Below are 9675 nucleotides of genomic sequence, written 5' to 3' on the forward strand. Positions count from 1 at the left end.
AAAGAGAAGCGCTTCTTTGCGGTGAAAACCTCAGGGAGGTGCCCCGGGGAGGTCACTTAGGGTCTTAGGTGGCCGAGAAGAGGCGGGGCTTGTGCAAAGGCCCTGGGGCTGCAGGGAGGCTGGCCCCAGCGCGGAATAGGAGCGGGGGCAGTGAGGCTGGGCTCTAGGGGAGGTGTGGGGAGCAGGCAGAGATGAGGCGGTAGGCAGATAATTCCAGGCCTTGTAGACTGTCTGGAAGAGCTTGGGTTTGATGCTAGAAGCATAAAGGGAACCTCTGAAAGACTTGAAAAAGGGGAGAGGCATGATTGAACTTGAGTTTTGACCAAAGCGCTGGCTTTTACATGGCCAATGGAGCATAGTGAGTGAGAGGGAGTGTGGGGAGACTATTAGCTACTGCACTCGTCCTAGTAAAAAACAATAGTGGCTCAGATAAGGATGGTGAGCGGACAGAGAGATGCGGGCAGACCTCACGGGTATTTAGAAGGCACAATCAGCCACGGAGACAGTAGAACAGTGGCTCCGTGGGTATATACTGGTGCAGCCTGGCGGGTTTGAGCCCTGTTTCCACCTTATGCGTGAGGCCACGGGCGGGGCAGTGAACCTCACTTACCACGTGGAGATGACGGGAGGCTTGCTGTGAGGACGACATGCAGAACACTTGCAAAGCACTTGGCTCTGTGCTTGAAAAGCGCATAACTAATAGTAGCTGTTTTGTGTCAACTGTGACTAGAGGCTTTGAAAAGGAAAACAGACCTCGGTTGGTTATCCGGGAATTGGCGTGTGTATGTGGATAAACGTACTGGTCTGTTTCTGTCCCTGTCTTCCTTCCCTCTAAATCTGCGTCCCAACGGCCAAGTGCGTGAGCCTGGGAGGGGATGGGGTGGCTGAGCGCGCATCCCTGTGGAATGAGGGACTTCCGGGATGCTGACCCGCCCACACCCCATAAGGGCAGGGGTGGCTCTTACTTCTGGCGGTAGCTTCAGTATCTGGCACACAGTGCGGACCCGGCAAACATGGACTTGGCCTGAGCTGCCTGTAGGCGCCTGCAAGAACCAGCAGGTAGCTGTGGAGTACGGAGGGGGTGTGGAGTATCTGGTGCATCAGGGACCTGCGCCAGGCCGGGGAGTAGAGCTGACCTGTCCTCCTGACAGCAGAGACTCCAGAAATATGTCCAGACGCCCCTGTAAGAATGTTTATGGCAGTATTATTTATAAAATCAAATATTAGGAACAGTGTAGGTTTTCATCAACTCTCTCATGACTCTGTAAATAAGACCACATCTATAGGATGGACTATTTTTAGTTTCTTAAGAATCGCTTTTTTTTTTAGAGAGAGCATTTAGCTTACTCTGCATTATGAGCTTATATTTTTATCTTCTCTTTTATTTTCTCATGCTTTCCAAATTTCATATGAGCATGTATTGTTTCAGCAATCAGAAAAAGCTTAGAATTATTTTTAAAATTTGCTCTTTTTATCCAACGGAGTATTACAAGTTTTTGATGAAATTCTTTAAAATGATGCTTGGGAAGACATGCAATCACTTGGGCAAATACTTCACAGAGAAGGTTGAGTGAAAAAGCAGAGATTAAAATTGTGTTTTCTAGGATTCAAATTATGAAAAGAAACCACAAGTAAACAGAGAACAAAGGACATGGAAAGAAATACCTCCAAATGCCGTCTGCGGCTGTGTTATCAGGGCGCCGTTGGACCACGGTTTTGTTTGTTTGTTTGTTTGTTTTTCTCTTCTTTGATAACTCTCGGTGCTGTGGCTGTTTTATAATATTGAGTGCGAATGAGCCTCTGAGAAACCGATATAATCTCCCGTTTCCTAAAGGGGCCCTGTGGCTCAGAGCGATGGTGGGACCAGCTCACCCCGCCAGCGAATCGCAGAGCCGGTGCTCAGAACCAGGCTGGGCCAGGCTTTCTGTCCACAGGCTGCCTGCAGGTTGGCAGCTCCCGGTTAGAACGGAAACGAGGCAGCTGAGAGAAGCGGATGGCTCTGGCAGGGGCCAGGGCCTGTGGCGGTCCCCACACAGCTTGACTCAGTTAGTCCTGGGGGTTAGGAAGGGAGGGGGCTGGGTTTGGGGGCAGCCCTTTGTCAGCACTGTCGGGTGTGGGCGGAGGGCCCTGCCCCTGGAAACAAAATGGCAGGCTTGGAGCGCTTCCTTTGCTTATGTAAAGCCGTGAGCATTCATTAGCCTCTTTTTGTGTTGGTAAGGAGAGCTCCCCGCGGCCCTGTGCAGGAGGCACCTGCCGAGTGGATGCAGGGGATGAGGGAGGAGGCTGGTGGCAATGAAGAAGAGTTCAAGGCTGCAGGGGGCTCGGGGTCCGGCTGGGCTTCTGCGAAGGTGGAATCTACAGGACTTGTTCCCGGTTGGAGGAAGGGGGATTGTGGGAGGCTCCTCGGTGCCAGGCGTGGCTGACCGGGCCAGGGGCTTGCCATCCACTGACGTGGGAGGCTGGCGGGACGGGGGTAGATGGAGGTCTGACCGCCCTTGGCTGTAACGGGTCCAGAGCTCAGGATGGAGATCCGGGCTGGAGAACCGGGGCTGGAAGTCAGAGAATCCCAGTTCATCTTAGAGAGCATGGTGCTGGTACCCAGTGGTCGGCCCCCCCTCCGGTCTGTTGCTCACAGCAGAGGTAACCATGGGAACAGCAAAGATGCTCCATCTTTCATTTCAATACCTTCACGGAGGAGGAACAGCTTATGACTTCACATTTCAAAACTGACCTGGAGAGAGCAGCTCGTAGCAATTATGCTGCGAGGCAGCGAGAACGGGGCAGATGAATTGAGAGAGATCGCCCGCAAGAATTGCCTGGAAGTTTTGGCTTTTCTAAAAGCAAGAGGGCTCTTGCGGTCATCGCAAAGGGCCGTGGACGTGAAAGATTGTCCATCGGGCTTAAGAGAGAAGAGGGGAGCATGCAGGGGAGCCCCTCTTTCTTTCTCACGACTCCTGGGAGCTGGGGTTCTTCTGACGCTGGTATCGCTATGGCGGGTGCTGTGGAGGGTGCTGCTGGCGCATCCGGCTGTCCCTGGGCTGGTGTGAGACGGAAGTGAGCACTGCATTTGCAGGCTGCTGTGTGAAGCCGGTGAGAGGTATTCTGGGAAACTCCTGGGCTTTGGGGCCAGACTCACCTGGGCAACTCGGATTATGCCCCTGCCACCTCGTAGCTTCAAGATCTTGGGAAAGCGCCTTCACCATCCTGAGCTCCTGCGGCCTCATCAATAAACCAGGACACAGTCTCGCCATAGCGAAGACGGGAAGTCCTCGGCACACTCTGCGTCTTACTGAACGATCGTCTCATTTCCTTCCTGTTAGGTCCCTTTCCTCCTTCCTGAGGTCTTGGCTTCTAGCCTAACTAGCTGGATTTGGCCTGTTGGTTGAAACAGACCTGGGCCTCCCCTTCCTGGCTTTTCCCCTGGGAATGTGGCTGGGGAACCCTAGAGGAATTGTTCAGAGGCCAGGCAGCTCAGCGACAGGGTTCTCGGGTGGCCCTGGCTCTTGACAGTGGCTCTGGGGAGCAGGCTTATTTTGGGGAAGCCATTTTGCAACCCACCAGCTATCACGTAATCCTTGTATCTGTTACAGATGCTTTTACATCCACTTTTTAGCCTAACAACAGCCCTGTCAACTTGACACTCTTGGTCCTGTCCCGATTTTACAGATGAGGAGATGCGAAGGGACAGGCAAAGCCGGCCAGCCGGGGCCCGTCAGAACAGAGCGAGAATCCAGCTCTGCGGCTCCGTGCCCCTCTCTCCGCGCCCGGCCTCGGTGCCGCCCTGCCGTGTCCTGGCCGAGCTGTGGCCCGCCTGCCTTCTTTCCGTCCTTCCCGTTCCCGCCCCCCGCTTCTTCCTCGTCATTTATTAACATTGGCCCCGCGTGGGGCTGAATGCCTGTTGCTGGGAGACACAAAGATGCATAAGACCAAATCCTTGCTCTCAGAGAGCTCTCAAACGTGCGGATTAGATGAGAACGTTCTGGCCACCTTCTTGGCCATACTGTCCCTCTAGGGCCACCTTCTCTAGGATGCCTCCCGGGACCCCCTCAGCCAGGTTTGGTGCTTCCTCCGGGCTCTACAGCACATATGGGGCCTTGGTGGCTCCTGTGCTGTGACTGGCTGCTCCTGCGTCTGCAGCTCCCACCCCCTCCCCAGCCTCTGACCCTGAAGGGCACGGTCATATCTGGCCCATCCATTTGTCCCTGGTTCCCAGCAGAGAGCTGGCACAGAGTCGGTCTCGGGCACGGGACCCTATCCTTTGAGACGGCCTCAGTATCCATCCCGGACCACACATCCTGATGCAGGGGTCAGAAACTCTGAGTCTGGTGGCCTGGCCTGGGAAAGGCAGACTGGAGGGTGTCTGGGCCCGTGGAGAAATATCCCGGGGAGAAGCCTGAGTGGGAGGGACGCATTAGTGCAAAGGGACCAGAACCCACCTTTCCTGTCAGGACACGCGGAAAGGGGAGAACTGGAAGGCGGAGAGCTAGCACTTTGCTTCCACAGAACTGGGGTCTGTGGGCTAGTCTTAGAAACAAATGATGACAACAATCAGTCAAAGCAAAAATAAAACAAAACTCCAGCTGAAACGTTGGGCATTACAGGAAGATGGGTTTTCACTGTTTCATCCATCCGCCCATCCAGGCGACTCTGTAGGCTCCTGCCCCGCTCCCACCTGCAGAGGGCTTCATGCATGTCATCCCTCTGAGACCCCAGCAATCCACCTGCAGAGGGCTTCATGCATGTCATCCCTCTGAGACCCCAGCAATCCACCTGCAGAGGGCTTCATGCATGTCATCCCTCCGAGACCCCAGCAATCCGGCGGACGGCGGGGCTACCCCCCCACCTGCAAGTGAGGTGTGGAGCCAGAAGATGCTCCCAGGCCCTGAGCAGCCTGCTCTGGCTCGGGCGTCCGGGGCTCGGGCGTCCGGGGCTCGGGCGTCCGGGGCTCGGGCGTCAGGGACCGGGCGTCTAACAGGCTGCTCACAGGAGGCTGCCAGGAGTGGGGGTGGGGGCGGCTACCCGCATCAGCTCCCTGGGGATGCTGCTGAGCCCATTTACCTGCCGGGCGTTCCTTTCCTTCTCTCTGTGTCTTCTCCCCTGCTAAGGGATGGGGCCTTGGCAGTTGGCTCCCACACCAATATCCGAGGGGACCTTAAAATGCCAGAAGCCACCTCGCCAGGGCCCGTTGTCGCCACCGAGGGCAGAGTCCAGGCCTCTCTGCGTCCTCAAAGGCTCTGTTCTCTGACCTCACGCATCACCTCCTGGCCCAGCCTCCTACGGGGTCCCTGTGCCCACAACCTCACTGCCCCCCTCCAAACCCTCCGCGGCTGCCATGGCTCATCTGCCCCTTCACAGGTGCCCGACCTGCTCAAAGAACGGCTCCCTACCCTCACCGTGGGCTACACTGCAGGCCCTCCTGACTTTGTTCGTGCTGTCCCTTCCGGCCGGAACGCTTTTCCCGCCTTCGCCACTGGGCAAATCCCCTATTCACCCCGCGCCGCCGTCGGGTTCCCGCACCTGCCCGCGACCCTGCGTTCCAGCGCCAGTGACACATGCTGGCAGGACTGAGTTGGCCGCTGTGTCTCCCACCGACTCGAGGCGGGGACGGAGCCTTCTTCTTTGCATCCCAAGAGCCTCGCCAGCACCTGGCCACCCTAGGCAACCAAAAAATGTCTTTAATGACCGATAAAACAGAAAAATCCCCGTGTTTGACGGTGAAGCTCCACCGTGATTGACACGGGCACTCGGCTGCCTCACGGCCGTATCTTTATGTAAAATCGGGGCCCTATCTTTGCTGCTGAGCTTCTTGCAGATGACACATCCTCAAAAATGTCTTCTTCCTGATGCCGCTTTCCTCGGAGGTGAGACCCCATTTATGGCCGTGCCTTTCGCTCCTACCAGTTTTTCATCAAACCCCGAGGGGCCGCCGTTCTTGGCTGGAATTCTAATATTTGCTGACAGCGGCGAACGGAGAAAAGAGATTTTACTTCATTATCCGTTGTCTTGGTTTTTATTGCTCTCCTATTTTAAAAAAAATTTATTTCGAGGAACATTTTAGGTAAGTTATTAAAAAACACTGCCTGCTGGGTTAGGAGCAGAGTCATTATCTGGCACGGAAAGAATCTGCATGTGAGTGAGTGCCTGGCCGAGACAGGCCGCCATAGTATTTTATGTATGTCGTTGCATTTCTGGCTGTGGTTTGATCAAAATAAGGTGCTGGCCTGTGTTTGTGGCTGGATGCTTTCTCCTGGCCCGACGGAATTACGCTATTAGAGTCACCCTCAAAAATATATACTGTTATTAATTGATCATTGAACAGCAGATGTGGCTTAATTTTTTTTTTTATTTTTTTATTTTTTAACAAAACTATTCATGGTGCTGCGTCAGGACAAATGTGCTCAGGGTGTGGATGATGGACTGGGTGATTCAGTGGCCACTCCACGGCCAGGTGACGGGGCTGCTTCTATTTCTAGCTTCTCATTCTCATGGATTCAAACACCGGTAAATAAATCCTGCCGTAAAGAGAGTCAGTTGTGTAATAAATTTCGTGCAGTAGGAGGCTTCCAGAGTTTAGTGAGTTTCCTCGTTTGCTGGGAGGCTCTGGCAGGGGTGGGCTGGTGCCAGGACACACCTGCTCCCCAGAGCCAATTATTAAAAGTTTGCGAACCAGCCGATGAGCTGTCGGAAGCTCATAACCATCCATGGTGGGAGTATTTACACCATGGAAATGGGCGAACACTACAGATCACACGTCCCCGCCCCCACCCCCACCCCCACGAGCCCATCAACCAGCCGGATGGAAGAAGGGAGACACGTGGGTTGGCGTTTAACACTGCAGGTTCGTGCGAACGAAAGCAGGTCATTTCTCTTCTCTGAAGCTGTGGTCCCCAGTCTGTAAAATGGGATCATGGTGTCTCCATCACAGGCCGGTGGGTGGATCGAGTGAGGTAATAACACGGTTGCTATGTAAGTGCGAGCCTCCTCTTGTCGTGTAGACATGGCAGTCTCGTTTCTGGGGCGCCGGTCATCTGGCTGGATGGAATGCCTCCGCCTGGGCTGGGCCTCCAGTGGCCAGCCGGCCCGGCGCTATCTCAGCGGGCCTCCGTCTCAGCTGACATTGCCCTGGCCCAGTGTCCCCCTCGTTCGCTCTTTGCACTGTGCTGGCCTTTGCCCTTCTGTCTCCATCCCGCCCCCGCTCATCCATTATGAGCAAGGCCAGACTGGACCATCAGCTCTCGCTTGAAGAATCTTCGATGGCTCCCTGCTTCTTACAGGCAAGAGCGTGAGGTCCTTAGCATGGCACCGTGGGCTCGTCCAAAGGTGTCCTTGACACCACTTCCAGTGCCTCTGACTGCCCGCACGCACAGTGCTGGTGCCTCTCACCGTCCCGCAGACCCGCCGTGTCTCCCACGCCCCCGGGCTTTGCCGAGGCGGGTCCCTCTGCCTCTGTTGCTGTTCCACGTCTGCCTTGTGACCCGGCCCAGCTCTCACATCCTCCAGAAACCTGTCCTCGACTTCCCAAGTCAGTTTCTCAGCTGGGAGTCCCACAGCCCCAGCCTCTCCCTCGGCTCCTGAACCTGTCACTGCTCTGAGACGTCACCCTGGCCTCCTGCGAGTTCTCTTGCTACCTGGCTGGATCGCCAAAGGTAGTGCCGAAGGTAAACCCCATGTTGGGGAAAGAAAAAGAAGATGTGAGTGGCATGTAAAACGATAGCTTAAAAGTTACTTTTTTGTATGAATTAATAACAATAACTTCTATTTGATTGAGCTCCTATTGTGCGCCAGGTATTTAGCTAGTCGTTTTCCATTTTGTCTTTACTATAACTCGTGGAGGATGAGAAAACTGAGGATCAGACGGTTTCCTTAAGGTTCTTAAGATCACACAGCCAATAAGGGGCAGAGTCAGGCTTTTCTGACCCAGAGGGGTGTGTGTCTGTGTGCATGTGTGTGTGTGTGTGTGTGTGTGTGTTCTTTTGTTTATACCATCTTCCAAATCAGGAAACCCTGTTCATTTGAGGAAATGGCTAAATTAAACTAGACTGAAAAATGGTCACTGGAATGCTAAAGTTTTGCCGCCTGTCCCCAATGTTTGTCGAGCATCGGGCTAGCTTTGCTTCGGCTTGCTTTCCTTTTCTTCTTCTCTTTAAATATACTTTTGGCCGAGTCCTGAAATGCATTGATCCAAAAGGGAAAAAAAAAAAAAAAAAGGCAAAAATTTCCCGAGGGAGAAATGTCATTTCCTCACAGCTTGTCACGTGGCCCGCCTCGTGGTGCCATCACATGGCGGGAGGTTTAGTTGCCTGACTTATTCATTCTCTGGGCCTCCGTGACTGCAGTGCATGATTATGTTAAATGTGGTGGGTTTTTTTTTTTTTAATTTATGATGTTTAAGCTCCTGGAACTGTCAGAGGAAGACATGCTAACAAAGGCTGTGTGTGCAGCGTGTCATGTCGCCACTGTGTTCTATAATCATGAGAAAACTAGTTGTCATAGCAACTGCCACACGGATCCGGCCCCCTCCCGGGGATGCTGACGAGCTGCTCGGTGCGGTGACCCGAGCCATTTTTTTTTTTTTAATTTATGATGTTTAAGCTCCTGGAACTGTCAGAGGAAGACATGCTAACAAAGGCTGTGTGTGCAGCGTGTCATGTCGCCACTGTGTTCTATAATCATGAGAAAACTAGTTGTCATAGCAACTGCCACACGGATCCGGCCCCCTCCCGGGGATGCTGACGAGCTGCTCGGTGCGGTGACCCGAGCCACTTGGAGAGAATCTGGTTCCCTGAGGCCTTTGGCTCTCAACTGGGCCATAACCACGAACTCACCCTGAGTCCCCACGTCCTGAACTCAGTTGTGCTACGCCCCTGATCGGCCTGGGTTCCAGTGCTGGCTCTAGGACTCATGGGCTGTGCGACCTTGGACAAGTCACCTCGCCTCCGTGAGCCTCAGTGTCCTCTTTTGTAAAGTGGGGATACCAATGCCCCCTTCAGAAGGTCGTGGTGATGATTATGTTTGCGATGCGCCTTGCAGAGGGCCTGGCACCCAGCAGCTCCTGTACGTTAGCCATCTTCCCCTTAAACTCTTCACGGTGAACAAACGAAAAATGCTGAATTAGAGAGGGTGGGTGTTGGCATAATCTTTCATTATTATTATTATTGTTATTGTTATTATTATTATTGGTAGCATTTATGGCTAGAAAACCAAGTTAGAAAATAGAAATTCTAGGATGAATCATGCATATGGGGGGAGCGGGGAGGGGAGAGAGACAGAGAGAGAGAAAATGAATATTCAGCTAGATGAAACTGACTTGAATTAAAATTCTTCAACTTTTTTTAAAATTGCATTTCTCTGAGGCTAAGAAAAGGATCTCTAATCTCTCAAAAAATCTCCATATGGAATAAGGACACACGCTTCCTTGTCTCAGCCTCTGGACCTCAGTTTTCCCATTTGTGAAATGAGGAAGTTGGCTGGGCTGGTCCCCAAGCTCTTCTGTAGTTCATGTTCTAAGACAGTGGTTCTCAGCCAGAGGCGATGTTACTCCCCAGGGGACATTTGGCAATGTCTGGAGACATCCATGGTTGTCAGAAATGGTGTGGTGTGTGTGGTGTGTGTGTTGTGTGTATGTGATATGTGGTATGTGTAGTGTGTATGCATGTGTGGGGGGTGTGGGGTCAG

General features: G+C 53.2%; 1 protein-coding gene across 1 annotated transcript in view; it reads left to right on the plus strand.

Moving 5' to 3' along the window:
• Positions 1–9675, plus strand: part of NSG2 (neuronal vesicle trafficking associated 2) — a 45145-nt gene that overhangs the window by 13764 nt on the left and 21706 nt on the right. The window lies entirely within an intron of this gene.

The sequence above is a fragment of the Pteropus alecto genome, unplaced genomic scaffold, assembly GCF_000325575.1.
Source record: "Pteropus alecto unplaced genomic scaffold, ASM32557v1 scaffold40, whole genome shotgun sequence".
Classification (NCBI taxonomy): domain Eukaryota; kingdom Metazoa; phylum Chordata; class Mammalia; order Chiroptera; family Pteropodidae; genus Pteropus; species Pteropus alecto.